General features: G+C 44.0%; 1 long non-coding RNA gene across 2 annotated transcripts in view; it reads right to left on the bottom strand.

Moving 5' to 3' along the window:
- The window catches only part of LOC106510188, a 31,363-nt gene continuing 6,359 nt past the window's right edge, over window positions 963-25,966 (bottom strand). The window contains exons 1-3 of one of the 2 annotated variants that reach the window (XR_001308418.2): window positions 20,524-24,447; window positions 14,132-14,194; window positions 963-1,618 (exon numbers count right to left, since the gene is read on the bottom strand). This is a non-coding gene — a long non-coding RNA (uncharacterized LOC106510188). Of the gene's footprint in view, window positions 1,619-14,131; window positions 14,195-20,523; window positions 24,448-25,966 lie in introns of those variants that run through there. The other variant, XR_002343484.1, reaches the window with a different exon arrangement.

A 25,966-nucleotide genomic window follows, 5' to 3' on the forward strand; every position in this document is an offset into this window, starting at 1 on the left:
CACACTGGGTCGCCCAGTCCTCTAGGTGGGGGGGGGGCTAGGGCAGTGCCATCAATGCAATGGGCTTTGGGTTCCGACAGGCCTGGCTTTGAAGTCCAGACCCACTGCTTCTGGCATCCTGGCCATGTGCCCCAGCCTCCTCCAGCCTTCCTTTCCTCAACTGTATAACAGGGATCCCAGTCCCCGTCACAAGATGATGGTGACAGCTAAAGGGCACGACCTATGCAAATCACCCAGAACAGAGCCAGTGAAATAGGAGCTGGGCTTTTAGGAGGTTTCCTTTTTCCCTCTTAGCTCTTCCTTCTCTCCTTCCTCCTCCCAATAGGAGGGCAGTCGTCCCTGAGCAAGGGCGTGTCCTAGGCAAGTTTCAGCAGTGCCTGGCCGTCTCACAAAGGCCGGCTGCCTACACACTCAAGGACTGCTTCTTGCTTGGAAACAGAAATAACAGGGGGAAGGTCTGGGGACAATGACCCTTGCCCTGCACCAAGGAGGAAGTAATCCCCCTAGTTTGTTTGGTCTCAACTCTGTTTGTTTGTTTTTGGTTTTGCTTTTTAGGCCCACAGGCACGGCATACGGAAGTTCCCAGGCCAGGGGTTGAATCAGAGCTGCAGCTGCTGGCTTACACCACAGCCACAGCAACGTGGGAGCCGAGCTGCATCTGTGACCTACACCACCACTCAAGGCAACGCCAGATCCCTTAACCCACTGAGTGAGGCCAGGGAATCGAATCCACGTCATCATGGATGCTGGTCAGATTTGTTTCCACTGTGCCACACAGGAACTCCTCAGTTCGGTTTGGCAATGATTTATTGTTAATTCTCACATCTCACATGCATAGCAAGAATTTCTTTTTCCTTTTTGCTCCCTGTCCCCATCCTCCATAGCGTATGGAGTTTCCAGGCCAGGGATCAGATCCTAGCTGCAGCTGTGGCCCACGCCACAGCTGCAGCAACAATGGATCCTTAACCCAGTGTGCCAGGGCCAGGGATCGAACCTTCAGGATGCTGCTGATCCCACTGCGCCACAGCAGGAACTCTGTGACAGGATGATGAATCCTGTTTTAAAGGCAGCTCTTAACATTCAGGTCCATAATCATGGCTCACTAAATATTATATTTAGGGCTTCCTTCTAGCCACTACACATTTACTTTAGTCTGGAATGTGGAAGGCTGAGGGGGGCTGCTGAGAGAGCCAGAAATTTCCACGGGACACATGGGGCTCGGAAGCAAGTCCTTGTTCATTGCAGCCCAGCAGCACAGGTTTAAGAAGGGATCGGTGACACTGGAGCAAGAGGACTTTTACGTTACATGAGAGGAATCTATTTTATTTCCAGCAAGTAATAAGGTCACAGAATTCATTACCCAAGAGGGAGCTGGGTGTAAGCATAGAAAGTGCGTCAAATGAAGTCTGAGGCATATTCATGGTTGGCTGATCTCCGTGTGGGGTGTCCCCTGACCCTGTGATCTTGCCACCAGGAAGGACATCCAGCATCGGGCAGGACTCAGAGGAGAACTCTGTCCCCTTGGGCCTTGGGTTCTGGCCCGTGTGGCAATTCCCATGCCCATGAGATTGTCCTGGATCTTTTAGATTTGTGATTTTTCGATGTCTTTCATCTGAATCTGGAAAGAGAGAAAGTAGAAATCCTGGAGAAAGGGGCCTTTCAACAGAGGGGTAAGAATCTTCCAGGCGGTATACCTGACTGTTGCTTCTTTTTTTTTTTTTTGTCTAAAATTCCAAAGGCCTACACCCTTTTAGGACTGCAGCAATTTCATAAGAGCATAGAGCATTTGCATTGGGAAAGAGTTGTTGGACCATCCTGCTTCCTGCAGTTTCTGCCCTGAACGGTTTTGTGCAATAGCAATTAGATTCAGAAATAGAAACAACGACGATGCTAGAAAGGCAGTTGCTGAGCTATGCATCTTTGAGGCCAAAAAAGTCTATATACCTATGGAACGTTTACTCATTCACGCAACAAATATTTGGAGCCGTGTGCTTAGGATACAAAGATGAATAAGACATAAAAATATCTGTCTTCTGAGAGGATAGCTAGTGGGGAAAACTGGCAAAGGACTTCCATATTGCAGGTATTAGGGGATCAGGAAGAACGGGGGAGGGTCCAACCATCTCTACCTGCAGGAGTGAGGATTCCAAGGACGGCCAGGAGTTCCCTAGAGGGGATGAGAAGGGGAAGAAGGATTCACACAGACAAGAGAGGGTGGAACAGTTGAAGAAGTGCTCATATTCCCTGTTGGGTGGAGCTCAGCTCACCTGAGACAAAGGGGCAGGAGGTGAGTCTGGAAAGACCAGACAAAGAGACATTGAGGTGGTGGTCCTGGCTCAAGAGCAGGGCGCCAGTTTTGGAGAGGAAGCTGGAAAGGGGTATGATCGGATTGCAACTGTGGGAAGATCATCATGTGATGACGTAGGGAAGAAGGAGGCTAGAAACAAGGATGGGAGTAAGGTGACCTGAAGGAGAGCAATGACTGGGGACCAAAGCCAAGGCCTGAGTTTGTTCCAAAGGCAGCACACAGAAGATGCTCAGAACCAAGCTCAGAGGATGGGAGAGGGAGAAAAGAGGGGGAACTTGGGGAGGACCTCTTGGTTTCTTTGAGTGAATGGAGGCACCATGCATTGAATCATAACTGGGTGCTAAGGGAAGAATTAATGTGATGGACGAGGTAAGTTTTTGATATGCTGAACTTGCTTTTTGTATGAGGCCGTCAAATTGAGATGCCCATCAGGTGGTGTACATGGAGGTTCTGGTCCTGGAGAGGAGTGTGGTCTGGAGATCCTGGGTCTCAGAGACATCAGCAGGTGGAGACAGAAGTTTGCCAAGGGAGAGTCCAAACATGAACAGAGGAGTGAACTGAGGGTGCTGCTCCAAAGAACACCCAGGGCAGAGGGAAGTGAGGCCCCCAAGGAGAGCAAGCAAAGAGGCAGGAAGAGACAGGTTTAGCAGAAAACAAAGGAAGAGTGACTTCTGAAGAAAGTGGAAGTGTGGGACAGTGTTGAATGATGCAGAGGTCAAGATTCCAAGATAAGGACTGAACAGAAGCCATTATACTTGGCATCTTCGTCCTTATTGCTGACCAGGTGGGAGTGGGGAGAGGCCAGAAGACAGCAGGCCAAGGAATGAATGAAAGTCAGGAAGTGATGACAGCAGAAAGACCATTCTACCCAGAAGCTCAGCTAGGAGAGGAAGGAGAGAGCTTGGAGATTACACCAAGGAAGAAAGTTCAGTAGAGGACACTTAAACATAATTAGAACTAGATTGTAATGGAGAGTTAAGAGAGAGAGAATTGATGGAGCAAGCACACAGAAGATGCTCAGAACTGAGCTCGGATGTCATGAGTCCATTTTCCCTGCCTGTTCCATCCCTTCTCTGCAACCCCTTAGACATCCATTTGGACCACTCATCGAACATCTTCAGATGCTGCTTTGCATTATGGTTCTTTGAGTATGTCTTTTTTTTTTTTTTTTTTTTGCCTTTTAGGGCCACAACTGTGGCATATATGGCTAGGGGTCTAATCAGAGCTATAGCCACAGCCACAGCAATGTGGGATCAAAGTCATGTCTGCAACCTACACCACAGCTGACAGCAACACCAGATTCTTAACCCACTGAGCGAGGCCAGGGATTGATGCTGCATCCTCTTGGAAACTAGTCAGATTTGTTTCCACTGAGCCAAGACAGGAACTCCAAGTATGTGTCTTCTGTAATTATCTTGTAACTCTTTCATGGAAAGAACTCTGTCTTCATTTTTGGCCACACCCATGGCATGTGTGTGGGCCAGGGATCACACCCGTGCCACAACAGTGACCTGAGCCACAGCAGTGATAACACCAGATCCTTTAACAACTAGGCCTCCAGGGAACTCCTTAAACATTTTTGTTGTAATCTATGGATTTTCTTAAAAAATAAAACTCAGTTTCATAGTACTTTTTATTTCTTTTTTTGTTTTTGTTGTCTTTTTTTTTTTTTTTTTGTCTTTTTAGGGCCACACCTGTGGTATATGTAGGTTCCCAGGCTAGGGGTCTAATTAGAGCTACAGCTGCCAGCCTATGCCAGAGCCACAGCAACGTGGGATCCGAGCCACCTCTGTGACCTACACCACAGCTCACAGCAACACTGGACCCTTAACCCACTGAGCAAGGCCGGGGATTGAACCCGCAACCTCATGGTTCCTAGTCGGATTCGTTTCCACTGCACCATGACGGGAACTCCAGTTTCATAGTATTTTCTAAATTGAGGTATAACTTAAATATAGTAAAGGACACAGAGCGTGTACAACTTGATGAGTTCTTATGTACATGTAAACCCATGAAACCACTACTCCCACATACAGATGTTTTCAGCACACTTGAAGGTTCTCTCATGGCCCCGTCTAGGTGGGATCCCATAGGGAAGTAACCGTCATTCTGGGCTCTACTATGGTATAGTTTTGCCTCTTCTTGTTCTTCTTATAAACAGGATCACATGGTATGTTTTTTAGTATCTAATCTCTTTCTCTTAATAATATGTCTTTTGTTACGTGCAACAGTTCTTTTTTATTGCTGTAAAGTGTTTATTCCATTGTATAAATATAAACCACAGTTTCTCTAGCTATTGACAAGATACTAGGGCTTTTCCCAGTTTGGGACTATTAGAAATAGTGCTGCCATGAACGTTCTTGGCTAGGTACATTGGGAGCAGAGCCCTCCTTCTGTTGGGTGTATGTCCAAGACTGGTACTGCAGGGTAATGGGGTTGACATTTGCTCAGCTTCAGTAGAACCTGCCCAAGTATTTGTGCCAATGTGTATTCCCTTACAGTGTTTAAGTGCTCTGGCTCTACAGTATTTTTAAATAAACTGCAATTCAATGAGAAGTACTTGAAACATTGAAAATAACCATTGCTTTCAAGAACCCTCAACACTTAGTAACTATTGGTATGTTAACAATTACTGTGTAAATAACAGATCACTCCTCTATCCACTAAGACTTCTATCATCCAACCCCTTGTTGGCCTACTTTGAACTGAGGTCAGTTCTTGGATATAAAATAACTTTCTTTACCATTAATTTTTATAATGTACTATTGTCACTGATTTAAAGAAAGCTTTCTCGCCTCACATTCAGGGTCATGAGATTTTGTTTTCATATTCAATTATGGATCTGATTTTTCGGGGAGCTGGCAGAATTACCTTATCCTCACATGATGTATGCATCTTGAACATCTCAGGAGTCTGCATGAATTCAATTATTTATTCGTTGGTTCACTCCTTAAATATATATTAAGCAGCTTCTCTGTGCCAGGCACGGGGGGGTGTGAGTAGGAAAATATAAAGAATTCTCCATTATGGATTCTTCCCTCTAAGAACCTGGTCTAGAAGATGACATGGATACAAAGAACTTGATGCAGAGGAGACAGTTAGAAGTCTCATGCTTCATTGAAAGCTTTTCCACCAGAGTAGAGCTGGCATCAACCTAGGTAGAAGTTTAGCAAAAGAAACTGACATTTAATAGGGCAGTTATCTGAGTGGAGACAACAGGTCCGCTGAAGGCAGATCTTTGTTCTCAAGTCACCTGAGTACTCCCTCAATGTAAACTTCACAACCACAGGGGGAAAGAAGTGACAGGAACTTTTCTGGGTCTGACAAAGCCTGATATTTTAAATAGCCCTAGGGAGAAACTGAACCAAACTGCTTAAAGTCAGGGAACCTCTCGGAACCTAGAAGTCCTAGATCCTGACATGTTTATTATCTTTCCAATTATTGAGATGGTTCCAAATGGTGTTAGCTTGTAGCAAAGGGCCCAAGGACTCCCCAGAGAAACCCATTAAACTCAACACTAGGCCTAGATGGTGGACACAAGAGTGCTGATTCTAGCACAGTGAGCAACCAAGCACAGAAACCTCACTCTGGACCTGCTACATTCATGCAAAGGACCTACTTTGGGAACAGCAGCTGAGTATGTGACTGCGACCTTGGAATCCAATCATAGATCATCCTTAGCTGAACATAACTTGGAAGAGAGTGGGATGTGAATATTTAAAAGTTGAGTTCCTATTCACATTCCAAGCTGCTAAAGAGCCTCATGCCAATTATAGGCTTAGCAACTATTGCAGGTTATCACAGCACAGTTTTTATCCCATATTCCCTCCATCCCTTTACTAGTCCTTGTGCACATGGTCTCTCAGGCCTTTCTATATGAAAACTGTCAGAGAAAAAGGACCACCCTCTATATCCTGCCTCTAAGTTCATCATGCCCTACTTAGCTCTCAGGAGCAGGTCACAGCAGAGTACTTCTGTGGAGATGAACCAAGATCATCTAGAGAGCAAGCAAAGAGGAGAGAACAGCACATGGTGAGAATATGGGCCAAACTTAACTGAGCATTCTGTCTATGGCTTGAAAAGACATTAGAGTGAGTCTAGGCATCTCTAGCATGTCTATCTCTTAATTGGTGTTGTTCCAATATGGGCTCCTGCCCTCTATGGTTGGTATATAGTGTCATTCTGGGGTCTTTTTGCACCTTCCTCCTGGAAATATTTTTGCTTCTCTTCTGTATTGAAACTTCTGTTCCTATTATATCTTTCCCTTTCTCAGAAAAGGTTGCAGGGGAAATGCATTTTTTGAGATGTTTCATATCTGAAAATGTCTTTATTGTATCTTTGTATTTTTTTGGATAATTTGGCTGGGTATAGAACACTAGTTGGGAGAGCGTTTCCTTTCAGAATTTTGAATACATTGCCTCATTATCTTTTTGTTTCCAGTGATGCTATTGAGAAGTCCAAAGCCACTGTCATTTCTAATTCTTTATATGTGACTTTTTTTCTCTCTAGACTCTCACAGACTATTTACTCTAATTTTTTTTTAATCTCTAGGAAATCTGGGAGAGTCATTTCATTTGTGATTATCTCTTTACCATTTTATATCTTTTTATTCTCTCTGAAACTCATTATTTATATGTTGAACTGCTTGAACTAGTCTTCTGATTTTGCTTTCTTTTTTTTTTTTTTTTTTTTTTTTTTTTTGTCTTTTTAGGGCTGCACCTGTGGCATATGAAAGTTCCCAGGCTAGGGGTTGGATTGGAGTTACAGCTGCTGGCCTATGCCACAGCCATAGCAACACCAGATCTGACTTGCATCTGCGGCCCATGCCACAGCTTGCAGCAACACTGGATCCTTAACCCACTGAGTGAGGCCAGGGATTGAACATGCATCCTCATGGAAACTAGTTGGGTTCTTAACCTGCTGAGCCACATCAGGAATTCCTCCAATTTTTTTTTTTAACTCTTTGACTTCTTGCTCTACTTTCTGAGACCAACTATTGAGTTTATAAGTTTATCATTTCTGCTGTTTTTAATTTCCAAGAACTCCGTTTTGGCCTCTGAATGTTCCTTTTCTCTTTCATCCTGTTCTTTTTTCCTAGATGCAGTATCATCTTTTATCTCTGTAAAGATGTAATTTATATAAGCTTTAATTCTCCTCTCCTTGTATGTTTTCAGTTCCCCTACACACTGCTTTTACTTTTGTTTGTTTGTTGTTTGTTTTGGTGTTTATCAACTAACACATTATCAGTTAGTAGTATTGAGATATCTGATCATGACTAACAGACTGGAACTATTAATCTGATTGGGAGCTTTTAAATTGAAAACTCTGGGCAAGTGGGTAGAACTCTGGACTTTGAGCAGGAATGCAGGATTATTGGAGAACCTGTATCAGTATTCCTAGTCTATCTCTTGTGGGTCATACAGATTCCCTAAGCACTCTATTTACTAAAAGAGTGCTTGGGAGTTCTCTTGTGACACAGCATGTTAAGGATCCAGTGTTGTCACTGCAGTGACTTAGGTTGCTGCTGTGGCACAGGTTTGATCCCTGGCCCAGGAATTTCCACATGCTTCAGGTATGGCCAAAAAACAAACAGAAAAGAGTGCCTGACAAAAGCAAGTACTTGCTATTATTGTGTTATCTAGTGTTATTGTCCTTGTAGAATAACAGAGAGCACATACATACACAATTCACCTAATCAAAAGCTATACCCTTGCTTGAAACTTCATAGAGATTGACAGAGGTGCAATCATTCTCAGAGATTTGAACATACACTTTAAATGGTGGCTTTGTTGATTCGCGGTTAGGTGGATGATAGAGAACATGAATGAAAGTTAGATGCTTGAGGCTGACCTAGGAGAGGGTGGAGAGGCAGCTGGTTGAGAAGAGATGTCAAGTGGTCACAGTGGCTTCCAGAGAATGCAAGTGGTTTCCTCATTAAGCTGGTATCTAAATTCCTTCTATCTTTGCAGTTCTAGTGGAATGGACTTGGGCACATTTGGGGGCAGATTTGTTAGTTACTCCACGGCTCCTCTGGTGGCTGTCCATTTTACAGGTGATAGCACCAGAGGACCAGCTCTGCCAGGGGAGAGAAGGAATATTCCATTAATCCGGCTTTGGGTTATTAAGCCACTCTTTCTTCCTGTCACAAACAGATTGTGAATAACACTGTGTTCTCGCCCATCCTCCTTCTCTGCCTCCTCTTCCCTTTTCACAGCCTGGGGAGGACAGTGAGTCCAGCAAAGCTTTGCGTTCTCAACCCTGTAGGGTGCTGGCCCTGTCTGGTTCTTGGTAATGGAAAGGGTCACTTTTTCCTCCTTCCCACACCTGTTGGTCTGTGCCACCTGGGAGTCCCCTTCAGAAATCTGACTTTCAGCTTCCACAGTGCTGGACCGCTGGCCGGAGTGGCAGATTCCTCCTGGGAGCTGGTGTAGCCTTTGGCAAGGGATCAGCTTTGCGAGTCATTGATTTCAACTTCTCAGCATCTTGTCTTGGCTCTTCTTGTACGGCTGCCTCTCTCAATTCAATTCTAATAACTTTATTGGCACAAAGAGATGGAGAGAGCATTGCCAAAGTCAATAATCAAGTTTCTGCAACTGAGATAATTTGATTTTTTTTTTTTTTTTTGGCAGTTGTTTCATGGAGATAAGAACTGTGTGGACTCATATTGGGTTTTATCTTTGGAGTATTCTCCTATAAGACAGTTCATATTAGGAGGTCTGAGTCAGATCATTTCCCCCAGTTATGCCTCCTTGTTTATTTCCTACTTCTTAGTTTATTCTTGATTGTTTCCGTCTTTCTCATACAATGATTTTAATAACAAAAAAAATCAGGTCAGAAAATATTTATTGCTCACCTACTATGTCCTAAGCAATGCGATGAGATAGTTAAAAACACACACTATTTTTTATCTAGCGTAGGAAAAAGCTGGGGCAGCTTTAAAGAAGAAGTGATGAAATGTGGTTACCCATCTATCTGAGGCCACTAAGAGTACAATTCCTATCAGAGCAGAAAGAGAGCTGAATGGTTGAGTGTGTGGGTTCTGAGCTCTGCCCCCTCTTTGTGTGACTTTGGGCAACTTCCCTTGTGTCTCAGTTTCCTCACCTACAAAAAGGGAGGGAGGTTATTAGCACCTATCTCTTAGGGGCATTGTGAGAATCATGTGAGATTGAACATAAAGCACTTAGAAAAAGCCCTGGCAACCACTAAGTAAATGTTAGCTGTCATTATGATTATGACTTATAGAGACCTTGACGGTTTTCTTGTCCAAGCTCCTCTTCTTGCCAGTGAGGATCTAGGAGGTCAGAGAGTCTGACTTGCCAGAGTCACAGTTAAGGATGCTAATTAACCCTACACCATGCTGCCCCCTTGGTCAATGGTGTGCGTTTTGATTCTGGAAACTCAAGCAAAATTTTGGTGAGTGGCAACACCAGATCCTTGAGCCACAAGAGAATTCCTGACAGCTTGTCTGAATTGATACTGAAGCCAGGAGTGAACCCACCTACCAGCCACCCTGCTCCCTGTGCTGTGCATGGTCTGGCTGGTCCACCTTCTCCCTCAAACTTCTCTCAGACATCAGCCCTGCTCTGGATGGGTGGGAAACCTGAGAGCTCTCTTGGCATCAGTTTCCACAAATTCTGCTGCTGGTGCATGTGACAGGGGCCTGGGAGTTTATAGGATAATGATAAATCTTTAATTAGGAGGTGCTGCTGATTTAAGATCTTGTATTGATGTGTACTGGGTTGAGGTATAATGGCTATGGATGAGACTGGGAACTAGACCTTCCTTCTCTCCCCACCCCTCCCCACAACCATAGAGTTAAATCATGGAAATATGGAATGTAGAGAAACTGCCCTTCTCAGTCCTTGAACTTCCCAGGTATAAACAGTTACCCCATCAATTGAAGCAGTTGAAAGAAAGCAGGAAGCATGGGTCCAGCACATGTCAGAGGAATACAGGCTTCAGGGGATGGCTGGACTCTGGCTGAATCATTGTAGTCTGAGCATGTCTGAGACTTCCTTTGCCTCATTGACAACTTTTTGTTGCTTTACCATTGGTGTGTGTAAGTGACATCCTGATGAACTCTATCACCCAGCAAAACCTCCCAGTTCCTCCATCAGCTGTCTGCTTGCACTGGGAGAGACAGGGAGGCATCTGCACCCCAATGGGATTGTGTTCTCTGTGGAGACAGGAGCGGAGGTCTGTTCATCCTAGAACTCCGTGCCGGTCTGCCACTCTCTGTAACTCTTGGTTGATTGATCCCTGGGGAAACTCTAGTGGGCATTCTGCTCTTCAGTCATGAAGAGATGGCTGCTCAGGCAGTAGGGCATGGAAAGGAAAGAAGCTATGGAAATTGAGAAATGAGAGGAAGCTGGGCCTCTTGCACTGTGAGAAAGTCAGGATGGGAAGGCACACATGGTGAAGAGGAAGAGATGGGTACCACGGTGAGGGAACCGGAGTTGGCATCCCTGCCTTGAAGGGGCTGACGGACCTGGAGTGGATCTACAGAAGGGACTGATCAAGGTCTGGGGACAGTCCCAGGGGTGGGGGCTGGCCTGGGATAGGCAGAGGCAGGCCATCTGGAAGACTCTTCCAGTCTCCATCCCTGGTCTTCTAGCCACATTGGCATGTCCTGACTCTACCTACTGGGTGTAGTGCTTGTTGGTGGGTTAGAGATGTTTCAGTTGGTACCCGTTTTCAAACCAGCTTCTGCAAAAGGTGCAGGGCTCAATGTGTTTGAGGATGACATTTGCTTGCAGAAAAGGAATCTTCTGCTCCATGAAACCCCAAAGCCTTCCTGAGGCATGTCCTCATAGGGTGTACCATTTTGTATTCAGAAAACTCAGCTGGGAAGGTCCAGCCACCATGCTGTTTAGATTTATTGGCATTTCAGGTTTGGGGGGATTTTTTTGTTTGTTTGTTTTTTGTCTTTTAAAGGCCGCCTCCACAGCATATGGAAGTTCCCAGCCTAGGCGTCAAATCAGAGCTGTAGCTACAGGCCTATGCCATAGCCACAGCACCACCAGATCCTTAACCCACTGAGTGAGGACAGGGATCAAACTCAGATCCTCATGGATACTAGTCAGATTCATAACTGCTGAGCCACAGCAGGAACTCCAGCATTTTGGTTTTTAAGCCAACATTTGTAAAAGGCTACATAATTTTAAACAATCTTATACGTTGTCTACTTGGTTCTTGAAATAACTCTACTAGCTCCATTTTACAGAGGTAAAATTGAGGTCTTAACAAAGATTCAAATAAGGCCATACAGCTGACAAATGTCCATCAGACTTTCTGACTTTGCTATTTTGTTCTGCTTATTTCGTCACATGTAAGCTTTTTTTCCGCCACCAGTATACCCAAGGGTATCATAAGGCTATAACTTAGAGCCCATGAATGAGTGACAAAGCATCAGTGAATCTCCTAAAATTATTTGCAGAATTTGGATAAGAGTACATATACGCTCTTTTTTTCAGGGAGGAGGGGTCATAGTTTGAGCAGATTCACAAAAGTGTTCACAATACCCAAAACTAAATAGCACGTCATAAAAAGAAAATCTGCACCACCAAACACTTCTTTTGCATCCAACACCTCCCCCTATCCACTCCAGTGCAAGTATAACATCCTCCAAACTAAGCCCTTTATAACTACTCTAAATGTTTGGCATTATGCAATAGAAAACATTCAAATCAATTGAATCTTCACTTTCACTGGAATGTTTTGGCTCTGTGTAGACACAATCAGAATGCTATCCTTCAGGCTTTTTAACAGAGTCTTGCTTTCCCACTCAGAATCCCAGTTTGTATGTTTTTCCTTTGTTTGGTCATGGACATTCCTGAACTCGGCTCTATTCCCAAGCCCAGCATATTAATCTTGATAATCTTACCAATCATGGTAATTTTATTCCCCTTGCTAGAGAGTGGCTTAAAACGGAACATGTAACCTCAACTCTGGTTCATGAGATTGGAGGGTAACTCTTCTGGGAAAGTCTTAGCTTTGTAAAAGAACTACAAAGAGTAGAGCGATCTCTTTTCTACCTCTGAACATGGTTGCACACAGATATGATCCTTGGAGCTGTGGCAGCCACCTTAGGACCAGGAGGGAAAATGGCTGACAGGGTGAAGACGGCTAAGCAAAGAGCACAGAAAAACCCTCGGTCTTTGATGCAGTTGTTGAAATATTGCATTAACCCAGGAGCTATGCTCCTTTTAAACCCTGTTTCATGAGATAGCAAATGCCTTCATCGTTTAAGCCATTTTGAATTGAGTTGACAATGATTTGTTGGCAAAGGCATCCTAATTAACTTAAGTCCCTTGCTATGGAACTATCTCCTATGGCATGTTTTAAGTAAGATCTTTTGCTATTTTTGAGATAGACTCATCTGATAGAGAATAAAGAGCCAGTGTAACTGGATGAATGACCAAAATAGGAAGGGTTGGGTAAGATCTCATGAACCAACTCAGATGACCCAAAATTCCAAATTTTAGAAGAGACTTAAAATTATTTAAGTGATTTTTAAACTCTGACCATTGGACTTCTACAGTTATACAGGGATGCTTTCGGAATCTACAAATATTTGATTCAAATTCAAATTCATTCAGAATTATGTTCCATAATTGAAAATTCTTCAATTAAAAAAATCACTGTTAAATATTTCACACACCAAATGTTTATATACTGAAGACAACCAATGTATTAAATTGTGCTTTCAGCTTTTTTTGCTTCTGTGTATACAGTCCCTACTATAAATATTTTGTAAATGTTCATTGACTCAGAATGTCTAGCTCTGTACTACTTCTTTCTATATTGTTGTTATTATTATTTATTTAAATGCAGGTCTTCCGGTGTCTGTTTACATAAAGTTATATATGTGAGATTCAAGTTCAGTGTGCACGGGCCCTGTGAAAGCGTCAGGTGAAATATACCCTTACTCAGCCCCTGTGTGATCATGGTATAATAATGTTTAAAAAAAGAAAATTGGGAGTTCCCATTGTGGCTCAGCAGATTACAAACCCATCTAGTATCCATGAAGATATGGGTTCAATCCCTGGCCTTGCTCAGTGGGTTAAAGGATCCAGTGTTACTGTGAGCTGTAGTTAGGCTGCAAACGTGGCTCAGATCTAGCATTGCTGTGGCTGTGGCATAGGCTGGAAGCTGCAGCTCTGGTTTGACCGCTAGTCTGGGAATTTCCATATGCCATGGTTGTGGCCCTAAAAAGGCCAAAAATATGTCTATATTGGGCAAGTGTTGTGGTGCAAAGATTGTGTCACGTTATGTATAGTTTTAGCACCTATTATAAAATTTGAATTATTCTCTCTTCCTTTTAAAACAATAAGCTCACCTTGGCAAGGTGAAGCTTCTGGGTTAATCCTAGATAATTGGTCAGCATAGATACTAAACCTAAAATATATTCAGTGTTCCAAGCAAAATAAATTTATCTATTTTAAAATGTTGATTAAATATTTGACAGAGATGGGCAATGGAGATCCTGGGACATCTCATAATTACTAACAATTATTGCTACAACATATTCAGCACCTTTCTCACCTGTAGTGACTAATTTAAACTACCTGACAACCTTATAAGGTTGGTACTATTAATGTGCCCCATTTTACAGATGAAGAACCAAGACAAAGGCACAAAACCAGTAAGTGATAGTTCAGGATTTGAACTGATAAAGTTTGCCTGCAGAATCTGGACTCTTAATCACTGTACTGTATTTTCCCTTGAACAATGAAGATTTACTTGGGTGAAGAAGCCACTCACTGACGACTTCCTCCCTCCAGATGGAACATTCACCAGTTAAGGGATGACAACAGGTCTTACCTGCTGCTATTGATCTGCTTTGAAGGGAAATTGTCCTCATCGCTTTCTTTCAAACTTTCGGACCTGAAATTATAGAGAGAAAAACTGATCTATTTGTAACCACTTATTTATGCCAATTAAGAGTCTCCCAATATTGTGCAAGTAAAACAAAATTTTAAAATAAATTGAGGAGTTCCTGTCATGGTGCAGTAGAAACAAATCTGACTAAGAACCATGAGGATGTGGGTTCAATCCCTGGCATCGCTCAGTGGGTTAAGGATCCAGCATTGCCGTGAACTGTGGTATAGGTCGCAGATGTGGCTCAGATCTGACGTTGCTGTGGCTGTGGTGTAGGCTGGCAGCTGTAGCTTGGGAACCTCCATATGCCATGGGTGTGGCCCTAAAAAGCAAAAATAAAATAAAATAAATTGAATGAGCATGATTTACAATTGCTAAGATATGGAAGCAACCTAAGTGTCCATCAACAGATGAATGGATAAAGACGTGGTACATTTATAATGGAATACTACTCAGCCATAAAAAAGAATGAAATTTTGCCATTTGCAACAACATGGATGGGCTTGCAGGGTATTATGCTAAGTGATATAAGTTAGGCAGAGAAAGACAATACTACATGATGTCACTTATATGTCAAATCTAAAAAAATAAAATAACTATAATAAAAAAGCAGCAAACTCACAGATGTAGAGAACAAACTAGTGGTTACCAGTAAGGAGAGGGAGGAAGGCCTGGGTAGGGGATTAAGAGGTTCAAATTGCTATGTATAAAATAAATAAGCTACAAGGATATAATGTACAGCCCAGGAAATAAGCCAATATAACTATAAATGGAATATAATCTTTAAAAATTATGAATCACTATATTACACAACTGAAATGTATATTGTACAGGAAATATACTTCAATTAAAAAATACATTGAATGGTGAGGCTGATATAAGACTGCAACTGGAGTTCTGGTTGTGGCTCAGCAGTAATGAACCCAACTAGTATCCATGAGGATGTGGGTTCAATCCCTGGCCTAGGTCACAGACATGACTCGGATACAATACTGCTATGGCTATGGCGTAGGCTGGCAGCCGCAGCTCCAATTCAACCCCTAGCCTGGGAACTTCCATATGCTGCAGGTGTGGCCCTAAAAAAAAAAAAAAGGACTGCCACTGGTTTCTCTTATTTTCAAATTTTACGTATCCATGGAAACAACTTTTTTCTTACAGATTAACACGGTGACAAGTAAATGTTACAAAACTCAACTTATAAAGTGAATTTATGGTAATGTCCACCTCTATCCTACTTGGTAGATTGTGGACCTGTCCTTGCTTTGGGCAATGACCTTTGAAAGGCTCTGTGGCTGGTAGAGAGCAAATATTAGAAAAGCACTTAGGAGCAAGGAATAGCAACTCAGTGGCTTAAACAAAGAGAGGTTTGTTTCTCTCGCATAACAAGAAGTCAGGAGGTAGGTGGTGCTGGTCATGGTTTGGCAGCTCAACAATATCAGGGCCAACATCTCTGTGATTCTCTTGGCCTTTTCTCATGGGCACAGGAAGACTGATGCAGTGCAGCCAACACAGTCACCCTCTGGACAGGAAAAGGAGCAAGGACAGCACCTGCCTCTCCTTTCCCTTCTATCAGGAAAGCAAATGTCCACGGAAAATTCCTGCAGGCTTCTGCATACACTGCATGAGCCAAAACTGTCACCTGGTCACTTCCAGTGCAGGGGGGGCTGGAAAAATACTTAGTTTCCCTGGGCTTTATACACAAGGTGGACATGAGAAATGAGGCTGGGAATGGATGCTGAGTCCGTCTATACGTAACAGCTGCCACAGAGACAAAGACTTTCCAAGTTACCTTGGGCAATTGTTCTTTTAGGAAACAATAGCATATTGGCTTTGAGGGATTTAATAAGCAGGACACCCGTGCACCCATTTTAAACCATTTGACTAATTGTTTGTTATGCATCTAATAATGAACTGGGTGCTGGGAAGTCTCAGAGATTTGGCTGTAAAGGCGTCCCCTACTTGAGGGAGGAGATGAGTTCGTTCACCCATTTTCCCCTGTGCTAAGGAATCATGGGAAATTCTCAGTCTCCATTTTTATATAAGCAAAAGGACTGGATCTCTGAGGATGCTTCAAACTCTAGAGTTCTCTGAATTTTGTATAATCATTTACTAAGATGTTCTCTGTCCCTGCTTCAATGTCACTGTCAGGGATGCTGTCAGCAATATGTAATGACCCATATTTTTCCAGCAGCTTAAGTGTCATGGCATCAATTTGATATGATGGGAGCAACCAGAATGTTTCATGGGAATTACATTTTAATGGGAAGCAGTGCTACAAGCTTCAGAAGCAAGGATAGACAGTAGAAACTTGGAAGGAAGGAAAAAGTCTTCATTAATAAAAAATAAGAATTTGGGAGTTCCCTCATGGCGCAGTGGAAACGAATCCGACTGGGAACCATGACATTGTGGGTTCGATCCCTGGTCTTGCTCAGTGGGTTAAGGATCTGGTGCTGCCCTGAGCTGTGGTGTAGTTTGCAGACACAGCTCGGATCTGGCGTTGACCAGGAGTTGTAGCTCTGATTAGACCCCTAGCCTGGGAACCTCCATATGCCCCAGGTGCAGCCCTGAAAAGACAAAAAAATAAAAATAAAAACAAAAAATAAGAATTTAGAATGTGAAGCTAGTATCAATAAGCAATTTATAAACATGAATTTTTGTCCAAGATGCTATCACTGGTTAGACCCCCTTTCAGAAACAGGTGGCGTATCTGTTTCTGAAGGTGGTGGTTCTTCACACAAACTCAGGTGCTTACCCTGAATGACTATGTAGGCACAGTCCTTCATACATTCAATAAATCTTCAATGAGCATCTATTATGTTCCAAGCACTATAGCAGGTCCTTGGGACATAAAGACAAAATAAGTGTTGGTCCCTTACCTTAAGATGTTTTGTCTACTGGAAGAGAAGGATATTTGACCAAGAGTTGAAATTCATTGGGACAAATGGTCATAATAAAACTGTGATCCAGGTTCAGGGGAAACCCAGCAGCAATCAGGGTCAATCCTGCCTGATGCCGGCAGGAGGCAGGGAGGGAGAGGGTGGTTGGAGGAATGGGAAGAGTCTTCACAAGCAGAGGAAGGGAAACTTCTGAGTGGGAGGACAAGTGAAAAGGCGTGGAAATGTGTTTGGAAAATGGCATGTCGTTTTGCACATCTCCTAAATACAGTGTACATGGATGAGGAGAAGGGGGAGTGAAGCATTGGGAGGGTTTAGCTCATTTCGCAAGTTATTTGGAGTACCTTACCTACAAAAGGATAGGCCAGTCAATTAAGGCAAAACTGCAAGATCCTGGTTTTTCTTGGTTTCTCTTTGCAACCAGATTTAAGTTCTAATATCTGTGCCCTTTATTACAGGGGCTGGAAGCCTGGAAACTATTCATCCCATGCTCCTTTACCTTGAGGGTGTTGGATCCCATCAGCATTCAGCCAATAAGACATACTTGCTGAAATTTGGGAATGGAAGGGAGTCAGAAGTAAGTGGTGTTATTCTGTTTCTGGAAGCAGCTTATTTGGGCTTTGGCAGAAACAAGGACGTACAAAGTTCTTAAAGCTTCTCTGTAAACTATTCCCTTCGCTGCCCAAGACAGCTGTGATCAACAGCTGTGGCTTCCCATAGTTTCCTGACCTGGAAGGCAACAACACCTTTCTAATTTGTAGGGCTACAGCTGCTCTGGTGAACCTAAAGCTAACAACAGCTCTCACTATTCCCATTTCCCCAGCAGCTTTGTAAGTATCCAGTCCCCTCTATTAAATCCCTCTGCTTGATATACCCAGAGCAGTTTTTCTTTTCCCGACTGAACATTGATACCACATCAATATAAATGAAGGGACAAAATCACCCTTATTTGCAGTCAATATAATTGTCTACATAGAAAATCTATGATTAAATTTTAGAACTGAAAAGAACATTCATTAAGATTACTGGAGATTAACATATTTAAAAAATCAATGGCACACACCTCAAACCTGGTATTATTCTGGATTTTTTCCTCTCTGTACCTCCCACATCTAATCAATCACCAAATCTTGCTGATTATACCTGCGCAATATCTCTAAAATATATCTGTGCCCCCCGTCACTGCTCTCATCCAGAACACCAACATTTTCTCCTAGATTACTTAGTCCATTTGGGATGCTATTTTTAAAATACCACAGACTGAGTGGCTCGTAAACAACAGAAATTTTTTCTGCCACTTCTGATGCCTGAGAAGTTTAAGATCAAGGTGCTGGCAGAGTGCATGTCTGCTGAGAGCCCACTTCCTGGTCCCTAGATGGCTGCCTTTTCACTGTGTCCTGACATAGCAGAAAAGACCAGGGAGCTCCCTAGGGCTTCCTTTATAATGGCACTAATTGTATTCACGTGGACACCAGCCTTATGACCTAATCATCCCCCAGAACCCCACCTCCAAATTCCCTCCCATGAGGGATTAGGACTCAGCATATGAATTTCAAGAAAACACAAATACTCAATATACAGCAATTACCCTAACAGCCTCCTAACTGATCTTCTGGATGCAGTTTTACCTCCCAGCACAGCTGGAATGGTCTTTCTAAAACACAAACCGGGGAGTTCCCACTGTGGCTCAGTGGTAATGAACATGACTAGTATTCATGAGGATGCAGGTTCAATCCCTGGCCTTGCTCAGTTGGGTCAGCAATCTGGTGTTGCTGTGAGCTGTGGTTTACGTCATAGATGTGGCTCAGATCTGGCGTGACTGTGGTGTAGGCCAGCAGCTGCAGCTCCAGTTTGACCCCCTAGTCTCAGAACTTCCATATGCCACAGGTACAGCCCTAAAAAGAAAAAAGAAAGCACAGACTCAACCCAGGCACTCTCCTGCTTCAAAAGCTCCTCATAGCTTGTAGGAAAAATTCCAAACTCCTAGACATGGTTTACAAAGTCCTTCACAATCTGTGCCTGGTCTACCTCTCTAGTTTTATTTCCCTCTACACCAACTTCTCTCTTGAGTGCTCCAACCATACTGTAATTCTTTCACATCCTCAAATAAGGCTTTTCCTAAGCCATTGTGTCCAGGACATGGCCTCCTGCCCCACAGCCCCTCCTCGCCCCTTCAGCTCATCAACCTTCAAGCTTGATCCTGTCTCTGTTTAAAATTTGTTTTGTATATTCTGATCCTGTCTCTGTTTAAAATTTGTTTTGTATATTCTGTTCTGTGAGTTTTTCCACTTTGATTTTTAAAAATACTAAAAAGCTATTAAAATACTATTTATTCTGCTGATGACTCCATTTGGAGACACGTTCATAAATTTTATACCTCACGTAAGTCCATCCCTTACCTAACTGTAGTCCCAGTTCTAAAGTATCTGCGGGGTGTTTAACCAAACTCTCATGGGCAGGGTTTTTTTTTTTTTTTTTTTTTGTCTTTCCTTGTTCAATATAATGTTTGTTGGGTTTTTTTTGGCCGCACCCATGGCACGTGGAAGGCATATGGAAGTTCCTGGGCCAGGGATCAAATCTGAGCGGCATGTGTGACCTGTGCCACAGCGGTAGCAACACTGGATCCTTAACCCACTGTGCTAGGCTGGGGATCAAACCAGCAATACCACAGAGACAAGCCAGATCATTAACCCACTGTGCCACTGCAGGAACTCCCCTGTTGTGGGGTTTTTATATATCCTTTATAAATTAAGGGCTTTCCTTTTATTCCTGGCTAAGTATATTTATTAGGAATGGTCATTGAGTTTAACAAGTACTTTTCAGGCATCTATCAAGATGATCACATAGTGTTTCTCCTTTAAGAACGCAGTGAATTACACGGATAGCAACCAATAATGTTTTCCCCATTTTTAAAATAAACGACCTATATCTATGGACCTCTGTCACTTGAACTATAGCCTTAGGTCAAATCCCCCACTAACATCCTCATAAGTTAAATTAGTGTGTTGCCATTTTATTCTTAGCTTTTTCATTTTAAACTTTTCCCACATGAAGCATTTTTTTTTAAAAGGCTATTATCAATAGTAGCAGCCTTCCTTCCCTAGTGATCTGGGGGAATCTGACACATTTTCACTTCCTAGTGCCTCTCATTTTCTGTCGCAGTCTGTGCTGGGGTGAGGGGCTGGCAGTACTGAGAGTCCAATAACTGTTAAACCTGATGGGAACTTTCAACACCTTTTATGGGAAAGAAAAGAAAATCTCCACATATGGCAGGATTCTGTCAGGGGAGTTTACTGCCCTAGAATCCCCTAACACGTGTGAGTGCTGCAGAAAAATAAAGTTGGTGCTTAGGTATGAGAAAAGGTGGCCAACTCTTTTATGTCTGCTCTTTATATCTTGGCTGGGAAGACGAAGTAAAAAATTCTCTCATGACTGACTCACCAAAAGCAGTTCAGCTTCTTCTTCTTCTTTTTTTCTAGGAGATCTGTTGACTGTTGATTAGCTGGATAACTCAGCGTGAAGTCTTGCATCAGAATAGAACAGCCCCACGTGGTAAAGCCGAGGAAGTAAATGAGATTTTCCAGAAGTGTGGACAGTAGTTGTAGACAGCAGTTGGGGAAGTGGGCTAGACTAGAATGGAAGCTTCATGAAGGCAAGGACCACATCTATCTCCATGGCTGCATCTGCTGCCCTTAGCACAAGAGTACTCAGAAAATAGCTCACAATGGACAAAAGAATGAACCACTAAATCCTGCCAAACTCCACCGTCAAGGACTCAGCTAAGGAGAGGAACATGAGAAGGAATCAGAAAGTCTGCCAACATGGCGCTAAGAAAGCCAAAGAATGTCATAAGTGGAGCAAACAGAATTTGTGTAAAACATTGCCGAGAAGTCACTGCAATTACAAAACAGTTAATTGGAAGTAAAAAAGAAAAAGAGCCAGCTCCTTTCTCTCTGCCATTCACAATGTGTTGGAGTCTCTTCTTGTGTCACAAGACGGCTGCTGCACCTCCAGGTATTGTGTCCACATCCATAGCAGAAGGAGGGAGTATAAGTGAAAGGTTAAGGAGCAGTCCAGCTGAGTCTGTTCATATTTTTTCAGGAACGCAACTTTCCCAGAAGAAGCTTTTACTTTCCTTTCTTTGATGAGATCTAGGCCACAGAGTCACTGTTCCATCTATTCCTGAGCAAAAGTCTTGAGCATCTCTTAACCAGCAAATGGCTTGCCACCTGATGTGCATAGAAGCCAATATGGTACTAGCTTTTGAGAAAAGGACTTTATCACGAGGCTGGACAAAGAGACCGAAGCAAAGCTCTCAAACCTATCTATGCGACGCAGTGTTGGAGGGATTTTTAAGAGGTTAGGAGAATGTCAAACTTGGAAGCCGATTGGCTAATCTTGAATTAGTCCATATGAGCTACTTGTGCTTCTGGAAGCCAGATTTTCCTCATTTAAGGACTGCTCACTTCGGAAAGGACTGGTAGCAACAATTCTTCTCAGTTCCATAGACCAAAAACTCTCAGTTCTGGGTCGTCCTGGAAGGATGGGTTCCCATATTGCACATGCGCCATGCTGTGTCTACAAACCTCCAGGTTTGACTAATCAACAACATATTTAAGTGGACAAAACCAGTTTAAGCTGGAAATATTTTGTGTTTTAATTAGACTCATTCTCTGCAGCTGAGGAAGGGCCGCTGCCTGTGATCAAGGGGGCTCCAATGACTTAAAAAAAAAAAGGGATTTTGTTGGAGGGAAAGAGGAAGAATGCGTGTGGAGTAGACAATGAATGATGTCTATTACAGACCTTATGTTTTTTAAAGGACCCAGACAGGATCAGCTACATAATTCGCAGGATCCAGTGCAAAATGACAAATTAAGAATCCCTACTCAAAGTTTATAAAGAATTTCAAGACAGCAACAGTGGAGCATTAAACCAAGGTTGGGACTCTTTTGAGTGCAGGGTCCCTCTGCAAATGTCTTTATTCCATGTCCTTGACGTCAGCCTTGAACCCAAAACTGTGCACTGAACTGGGCAGTTGGGAGATGATTGGTCAATTCGGGTGTAGAGAGGAGAAGGGGAGAGGAAGAGAATGCAGCGGGCTGAAGACCGAATGGGAGGTGAGAAAGTGGAGACGGCACCAACGTTTCTTGGAGAAAATAGACATGACGCACTGGGAGAAAACTGGCTAAATAGGGAATGAGAGAAGAGAGTGGGCGCAGGATACATGTCCCCAGCAAACCACTGCCCAAGCATTTTCTGTCTCTCTCTCTCCTGGGCCAGCTTGCCTTGGAGACTGGAGATAACTTTCAGCTAGGACAGATGGAGAGAGGCTGGGGCTGAGAGCCCCACCTACCCTTATCGAGGCACATGCCGCCAACCAGGAGATCATGGGTGCAGAGGACAGAGCCTTGGGTCAGAAAAGCTGGGCTCAAACCCTACTTCATCTAGGGGCTCGCAAAACTGAGTCCCTGTCCCTTAGTTAGCTCACCTGTCAGTGGAGGATAGCAAATCTTATGTTACATGGTTTGTACGAGGGTGACTTGCTGCAAAGGGAAGGCACGGTTGTTACTCTTTGAGCAGACACCCTCCGCATGAAACCTGGGCATCCCACTCCTGCCCATCCCTCCACACCACCCTCCCCAGCCCCCCCATACTTGTTCTAAGAAGGGGTGTCAATGTTGATACTCATCAATTGCATAATGATACTGTCAATACAAGTGGTGAGAGGAATGGTGGGGGGGAGGTAGACCCATTTGTTTATGTAAACCCACTGTTTGATCCCACTCCCCACCTTTGCCATCCATTGGAGGCTTGAGCTCAAGGTTTATGCCCCTTGGTGATGTAATTAGTACTTCAGTGATGTCACCCCTCCCATCAGTGCCAGGAGACATAAATTTCATTTCCCAGAAGATGCAGCAGACATTAGCTTCTGGGCAAACAGTGACTCTAGCAATAAATATTGGCAGAGGAGAGAAGCCTTTAATGAAAAAGCTTTGTGAACTTAGAGTAGCCAGGCTGTAAATCCCGAAACAGCAAGGGATTTAATACTTTAGATCAGAAGACAGAGTCATCAAAAGCAAAATAAATAATTCCAAAGCCCATTTGAAGTAATCAACGATTAAAATCTAAGTATTAAAGAAAAACCACAGCTAACGGAGGTTTTTAAAAAAACGAAAATGAGGCAGAAGCCCTCTGTCTAAAAAGAAAAACGCCTCACCTAGGCTCTGAGCTGTGCGGCCAGGCAAAGGGGCGTGTCTCCCCACCCACCACCCCGCAGCTCACCCCTAGGATGGAGATGGCAGAGCCAACCAGAAGACTGCAGGCGGAGCCTCTGCTGCAGGGCCAGGAAAATGGGCGGGGCCTTGAAGGGCGGGGCCTTGAGGAAGGGCGGGGCCAGGAGAGCCAGAGCTTTGGCTCACACCAGAAGGAACCTGTTGGATGGTCAGGTGAAGGAGGGTGCTCAGCCTAAGGTGTTTGTCCCATAGGGTGTTTGCCCCGACTGCAGATCCAGATGTAGCCTGGAAACTGGGCCTAAGAACTGTCACTGTAGAGAACTGCCAGGGAAGGTGATGTGACCGCAGGCTCGAGAAACCCAGCTACATGGCATCCCCACAGGACAAGAACCAGGTCTTATTCACCTTCAAATTTCTCCTGCCCAGCACATCGCCTGACCTTTGGTGCCCTCCAAACTGGTTTGCTGAATGAAAGAACAAATAAACTTTGGATAAAATCCCTGTACCTGAGTCTTGGCCCTGCCAAGTGAAGGCCATGGGACCAGAAGCAAACCCTACAGCTCTCCAGACTGTAGTCTCCTTGGCAAAGTCAATGATACTGTATGGGGTTTTAAGGAATAAGTCAACTAATGTGTGTGTGAAAGAGCCTGATAAATACACTAAAAAAAATGAAAACATTCAAGAGCTAACATTAGAAATCCTTTCCTTGACCGCTCGTGATCTTTCCTGGCTACTGTCTTTCTCCCAGGTTCACACTAATATATGGTCTCTCAGCTTGACCTAAAATGCACTAGTGTCATGGTGGGTGCAGGACTCAGAAAGATAACTCAGCTTCATGTCCCTGACAGTAAGCACCTTTCTCTTATCTAGAGGCAGCAACATTCCTAAAAGTGTATCTTCAGGTACCGTGGCAGCCTGGAGACAGCACCCCTCCCACCCTGATGTACAAACAGTGGCCATGTGTTGGATGGACCTGTGTGTGTGTCACCGCATCTCCCCTGGCTATAAAGAGACCCAAAGTGCCCACGCAAGATCTACATTTACTCCCACTGAAAACAGGAAGTGGGCCTTTTCTGATGCATTAGAATTAAGGGTTAGTAAACCACAACCTGTGGGCCAAATCTGACCTGCTGTCTGTTTTCGTACAGCCCATAAGCTAAAGAATGACTTTTCCAGGAGTTCCCTGGAGGCTCAGTGGGTTAAGGATCTGGCATTGCCACTCCTGAGGCTCTGGTCACTGCTGTGGTGTGGGTTCGATCCCTGACCCAAGAACTTCCACATGCTGCATGTGTGGACAAAAAAAAAAAAAAAAAAAGCATTTACAGTTTTAAATGTTGAAAAATCAAAATCAAAAGAAACCTATTTCATGACACATGAAAATAACACGAATTTCAAATATCAGCGTCCACAAAGTAAGAGTGTGGCAGGGCATCGCCCCACTCCTCTGTTTACATATTACCTGTGGCTGTTTCCCTGTTGAAACAGAGCTGCCATAGAGACCATATGGGCCACAAAGCCTAAAATATTGACCACTGGGTCCTTACGGACAAACTTTGCCCACCCTGGGTGTAGGTCTTTGATTCAACCAACTTTCAATGGGAATAGACTGGTGCCAGGTTCCCGGCCCACCCCCAGGGGTCCACGGATGAATGGTGCCCCACCTCTGTCCTTGTGAGGCCCAAGGTCCAGTAGAAGAGCCTATAGATTAAGTACCCAGTCCTCTGTGTTCCTCGAGATGCCATGTTTGAGGCAATATGGCCCTTGCCAGAGGTCCTAGCCATTCATGACTCCCCTGAGGGCACGATTCTGGTGGAGGGTGAGCTGGTCCCCTGAGGCGTACCCAGTGGTCCCTGTGTGTGCCCAGGGTATGGGCTGGCCTTCACATCCAGGTGCCACCCTGCACCAGCCAGTTCCAACTGGCTCTTTGCAAACAGGTGTGGGGAGATCCATTCATGACAGGCTGAAGTCCCTAGTGCCAGATTCTATGCCCAACAGTCCATGGGTCACCTGCCCTCTGTGTATAGCTGTGGCCCCTGTTCCTTTCGTGGATTGTTTTATTGTTCCACTATTGCGGTTTTATTGTAGGTACTGAATGCATTCGTGTCTCTGCTTCTCACTACTTCCCCGGCCTCACAGGAATGTGAAGTGCCTCCTTCCCCGCGTGGACTCACCAAGTCTCTCCCATGCCACCTTTGGTCAGAGGCTTTTTACAGAGGGCAGACCAGAGCCACCCACATTCAGCACCAAGCTTGAAGCAGTCACAGCAAAGCAGCGGATGATAAGAGAAAGTTCGAAGCGCTAGCAGCCTTCGAGTGGCCAACCTGTTTGGTGCAGAACTAGAGGTTAACCCCAGCTAAGTGTGAGGGAGAAAGTCTAATAAAATACAGGCCAAGGGGACCACTTCTTGCGATGCCAGTGCACACATGGCGCTCATCTAATGGGATCTATGAACAGAGCGGAAAGGGAATGGGAAGAGCTAACTTGGATTTTGAAAGTGAGCCTTCAAGATAACTAAGGAAGTAAAGTAACACCTCTTGCTGCTGAAAGGCAGCGACATGAGATGGTTGAGGGAGAGGTCCCCAAAGACAGTAATGGACAAGGAGAGAAGGAGGAAGAATGGTGGGTGATAGGTTCCCAGGGGGATGGAGACA

The sequence above is a fragment of the Sus scrofa genome, chromosome 4, assembly GCF_000003025.6.
Source record: "Sus scrofa isolate TJ Tabasco breed Duroc chromosome 4, Sscrofa11.1, whole genome shotgun sequence".
Taxonomy (NCBI): Eukaryota; Metazoa; Chordata; class Mammalia; order Artiodactyla; family Suidae; genus Sus; species Sus scrofa.